We start from the raw sequence: 6,000 nt of genomic DNA, 5'->3' as shown, positions 1-6,000 counted from the left end.
GCTAATCTTTGGGAAAATGGTCCAACCCCGAGATCCTTATTTAATTCTCTTTGGCGATAAGCGGTAATTGCAGTGTGTTTTTGGATCTTACTTTTCAGATGAGGCAAAGTAGGCCTACATTCCCATTCCCCCTAAGGGATCTGATTTTGGAAAACCTATGTACAGTAGCGGAAGGCAAGGTATATTGTGTACAACAGTTTGTCGAAGTACCATTTTAGTTTTGGGTGAAACCATCCGATATTATAAGACAACAACAACCCAAACAACATGGTTACATTCAACCTTACATTACATGTTAGATGAAAAAGTGTCTTGCCCAGGGACACAACGACATGCTGACTGCAGTGTGGTTTGAACCTGTGCTCCCCTGATCCGAACACCAACGCACTAGTCCACTGCGCCACACACCTCCCATGTGTTTTCGTGCACCCCTTTGGGATTTTAGTATTCCCAATTATGGCAGCATTGTTGACTTACAAAAATCACAAATCTAAAGTGTAATTCCTGCCACATTTTAACCCGGATGTTAGCCTTGCTATTTTTTTGTAATCAGGTCCCATGGTGGTCCATGGGAAAGGGGCGTGACTAAGTGATTTTTCTCGGGAATGTCACCGCAGGCATCCAGTTCATGATATAGGCAAAAGCAATGGCTATTGTGATGATAAAACGTGATTTAACGGCCATTTATTGAAATACAATTATTCTAGATTATTACTTAATTTAACGCAACTTTTAGGAGCTAAATTTATTTTGGCTCAAATTGATGTCTAATTATTACTTTTTTTTTAAATAAAAGACAAGCAAAAGTTGCTACTGTAAGGAAGTACAAGCGCCTGGTGGTGCACGGATTTGGGCCTGGGTAATACATTACTGCATCTTTCTTGTATATGGCCAATTCTTAGACACATCCATTTTACATAACGTAAGAATATCCCGGTCTGTTCCTGGAAAAAACAGCTGACGTAAGGATAGGTAAGATCCTTTATGACTCCGTGGAGCACCATGGGAAGGAGGCCTGTCCGTGTCCCGGAGGAAGGCCTGCAGCTCCCCTTTAATCCCTCCAGGATCCCTCTCTCAGAGCCGGGCTTTGCTTCGTGCGCAGCTCTTGGCCGAGTTAAAAAGGAAAGTCTAAGGGTGGGACACATTTCACACTTTCTCCCGTGTCTCAAGCCAAAAGAAGGAGCTTGTAAACCAACGATGTGGAGGGAAATATTCTCTGCCACACAAACGGTGGTTCAGTACTGGCTGAACGTGGGCTACACATCTTGGCTGTGGACCTTATAAACCAGCCTGAGAGCGGCTTTGTTTCTTTTCAACATTAAAGATGTTGATAGGGGCAAGCCCCACTTATAATGGCTTTTCAGTACATTTGCTTTATTTAATATATTATATTGCTTTATTTATTAAAAAGGTTCCATCGCTGATCCATTCTGCCTACGGTTTGGAGTCTAAACCTACTTTAATATGGGCTATTGTGGCAATGATATTTGCCTATTAAGGAATTGTGTCTATTAATACAAACGCACCGCACCGCTTCATAAGTGACTCGATTACCTGTGTATTTGCTTTAGCTTAACGATGTATAAAAGAGTTTTGTCTCCGTTGTTTTCCTTTTATTTTCTGTCTTTGGGTATCTTCACCGCCGCCGCAGCTCTAAACGCGCAAAGGGCTGAACGTTTCCTAAGGGGGCTTTTCTTTTGTTATAAAAAAATATGAACATTAATTTTTTCTTAGATGAATGCAAAATGTATATCATCTATATCATCAAGCATCTATGTCATCAAGCATTTAAACCAAAAAATAAATATCGGCCACACTAAAATTATTTGCTTCATGTCAATACACAAAAGCAAAACAAAATGCATGTAAATATGAGGATATTAAAATAATTGCTGAACTAATCTCCCGTTCAAACAGGCTCGTTTGTGCAGTCTGATTATTATTGGCCAAATTAATTGTCCATTAATACAAATATGTTAGTGCCTGAATCCAAACTTTATTAAAAGCGTGCCGGCTGTAGGCCTATGCTGTTTGTAGAAATGAACAGCTGCCAACTGTGAAAGTAATAGCCTATGTTGTGATTAATCATGTGACGAAGTAAAACAATTATATCTTACATTTAGAAAAGTTGATAAGATATCAAAACCGTGTGTTTTTCATTCTTCTTCTTGAGAGTGAGACGGCAGAACATAACAAAGATCACAATATTTTTTAAAGCCCATAGCCTAGTGTGCGATTACAGAAAACCTGCTTTAAAAAGAGGAATTCGCATAAATGAAAAGCTCAAAAAACCTTTTAAACCCCAACTTTTCAGACCTTTTTTTTTTCAGTCATACAGAGGTGATTATTTTAAACACAAATGAAAGCAGCATAATTATTACTACTACTATTATTATTATTATTATTATTAGCATCATTATATTATATATTATATTATTCGAGTTTAGTGGTTGGAATGAAAACTTTTAAAGATGAATACAAGGTTAAAGATAAGCGTGACTTCAGGTAAAAATTATACATTTGTAGAATTTGATGAAGACTTAAAAACATGATGAAGATAAAAAAAAAATAAGCAGCTTGAATGTGAGGTGCAGGATAGAAAGGATAACGGGGGTGGGGGCTATAGCTGTCGAGGGATGTTGGGTTGGGGAAGGGGGGGGGCTGTCGGTTGCAGTGTCGTGAGGTGACGTCAGCTTGAGGCGTTCTGCTGAGAGCTGGCAAAGAAAACCAAAGCAGCGCCGCTGAGAAGCAACCAAAGCGCTGATTATCGCGGACGCAGCGTTTACCCGCAGCCGAAGCGTAAAGTGGATTTACTGAACACCTGCATGGGGAAACTCTGAGGCTTTATTCACTTTTTTTTCTGTCGTCTGCCTTTGCTGGGGACCAACTGGTGAGTTAAACACACACAACGTCTGTCTGGACGCTGCATTTTAGCTCAGGTGTTCGGTCAGAGGGATGGCTGGCTGGCATCTCGCTTTTGGTTGTTTTACGCTTCGGATGTTGCAAATATGTGTCAGTCGGACAAGTCAATGTTACTTATGATGTAGAACAATTTAATGTTGACATGTGCTGACTCCATTAAGAAGTGCTTACTGTTGGCTGGTTGGGGTCAAAGAGGCGGTAGTGACCGTAGAGAGGCCAGAGGGGATGCGTTTTTACGCACAGTGATATATGGAGTCACACAGCACCAGCGTCTACAATATAGCAGCTGAAATCATCTGAGTGCATTAGCATCGTTGTAAACCAGAACGATATACCATGTAGACTTCGTTATTATCACCAGTGCTCTCCTGCATGCATCGCTGACGCCTTAAATGAGATAAATGAATATAAAGTGCAAGAGAAGACTTACTCAGGACATAGTGGAAATGGATGTGTATACATGTGTGTGTGTGTGTGTGTGTGTGTGTGTGTGTGTGTGTGTGTGTGTGTGTGTGTGTGTGTGTGTGTGTGTGTGTGTGTGTGTGTGTGTGTGTGTGTGTGTGTGTCAAAGGTAAACGCTGATGGTGAGTTAGGATTGTTATTACAGAGAGCCCATGACGTTCTGAGTGAAAATAATTAATTTTAACTCGATAAAATAGAGATTTTAAATCTGAGTTTGCATAGCAGCATTTATTCTTCCATTGTAAGGCTGCCTTACAATACTTTGGAAAAGTCCAAATACAATAATGAAACGTATAACTTTTAGAAAATTGGCATTAAAAGGAAGGTTTAAGAGACGTTGTATTACTTTGTAAATATTTTTTTATTATTGGTTGTTAGTTAGCAAAGTTGTCTTTACTATTTTTATAATACTTATTTTATGTGGATAAAAAGAAGAAAATCAATCTTGACTGATATTTTTGAGTGTTATGTTAATTGTTCTCCTGATGCCTCCTTGTTCTTCTGTTTTTCAGGAAATTGGAATGGAACTGAATCAGTCGAAAAATGTTATTTCTTGTGCGGACGCAGGTATGACTTGTTCTCTTCACAACTGTTTAATGATTATACTGCCTTATTTGAGTCATAAAACTAGAAATCCTGTGAAATAAAATGATGCTATGTACCTTTTGGGTTTTTGGCGTAAGGTCAGAACTTGTTATTGGAAAATCTCGCTGCACACAAGCTGTGCGTGTTCCCAGGCATCTGCTTTTAGATGCAATTTGTCTGATATGTGGTCAATTATTTCCGCAAGGTATTTACGACATTACCATACCAGTACATATCAAATAATGAGAGGCAAATTGAAGCGTGCGTAAATCCAACTAAACCAAACTTTAAAACAACATTTTAAACAAAATAACATAAGTTAAGGAATCTTATAATATAATCTGCTACTTTCTTTTGTCTGATTTCGGATTTCCTGACCATTTCCTGGTGAGTCGTTTTGCCTTTAAAACCCCCCCAAATGAAATAAATCAACAAATCAAACCAGATATACAGCAAGCAACAAAGAGCTTAAAAAAGTCTGTGGCGTTATTTTATTATTTCAATTAACTTGTTAAATTAAAAACGAGAGTTTCTATAAATCTGGATTTAATCACACACCAAACAAAAAAGAAAGATTGTGCAAGACTTGACAACTTTGGAAAATATCCGTGGTTTTAAAAGGTATTAAATGACAGACATACACGTGAAGCGGATATTAGTTGTGTACAATATTTTTACATGTTTACGTTTCCTTAAGAAAATATTAATTGAATAATACAGCAGCTTTAAAAGGTCACATCTAACTAGCACAACACATATTGGAAACAATTATTATAAAGACAAGACTGGCTAAAAGAGGTTTGGCGTGCTGAGTATGTTTATATTGTTGCAGACTAAATTGACTTCAGTTACAGTGGAACATATTTAGCTAATAAACAAGTGCGTTTTATGTTTTTTGGGGGGTAAATTAATATCAAGAATATCCTTTTAGTGTGGGACAACTTTGTCGTTTTTTAGGACTAATTCCACATGGATTTCAACCGTTTTCTTTTTCTATAAAAGCATAGTCAATATCAACTGGGCTGAGTACATCCAATAAACAATCAGGCTACATGCATTCAACTTGCTTATGAAGCCCCAGCGGTTTTTCTTTTTGTTCTATTCCCGGTTATGGCCATTACAGTTTATGGTTTTATTTACACCTGCATAACTTTTGTCAGGTTGCTTGGTGGTTGTCAGGCTTCAGGTCAAACGGGCCTTGGACCATGCAGGGAAACCATCACCAAGGAAATAATCAGCTCTGTCCTTCTCCAGTTACAGACCGTGTCCAGTTACATCTCCACTGCTGTCCTGCTCGCCAGCTATAATTTTCTATATGCTTTGTTTTTTACCCCCGCGGTTCTAGCTGTATACTTATATTGGTTGCCTCACACTTAAGATAAACACACATAGGCTACTGTAGACCGATGTATTTGATTGTATTTGATGTGTGATTAACGTTGGCCCCCGGAGTTTATTTGCACTTCTTGGACGAAAAATATGAGTGTTTGCATTTCGACTGCCCTTTAACCTGTCCTGACGGATGGAAAGGCTTTTTAACTCATCCATCACACGCAAGTGCAGGACGTGGGCAGGGATGCAGACTGGGTATTTAGATTACTCCCATCTATCAGCCTGTAATATCTGCTCCTGCAGCAGGAGAGGGTACAATCAGGAGCTCCTCCATAGAAAATACCATGTGCTGTAAATCCTTTAATTTTCTACGGGTACTTCAAGGGTCAGTGGGTTTATTATGAGTTGTATTCCACTAGTGCACCAATATTGATATACTCTTAGAAAGGGGATTTTTATGAACAATATCTGATATGTTCCCGTAACAGGCATACATGACTGTTCAGTATTTCAACGGTTCTTTCCTAAAGTTATTGTAGAACGACTTCAGTTCTTTAGCTTTAAGCTGCACTTTTGCCATACTAATCATAGTGAGCAATAGGCGATTATAAACGCAATATAATCATATTTTACCAAATGCACGGTTCAACCACGACTCATATTCCATTTCCGCTCTCTTTGTAACCGTTTTACGCACTT

This window comes from Notothenia coriiceps, unplaced genomic scaffold, assembly GCF_000735185.1.
Source record: "Notothenia coriiceps isolate Sejong01 unplaced genomic scaffold, NC01 NC01_scaffold00006329, whole genome shotgun sequence".
Taxonomy (NCBI): domain Eukaryota; kingdom Metazoa; phylum Chordata; class Actinopteri; order Perciformes; family Nototheniidae; genus Notothenia; species Notothenia coriiceps.
Note: the sequence above shows the minus strand (reverse complement) of the source record.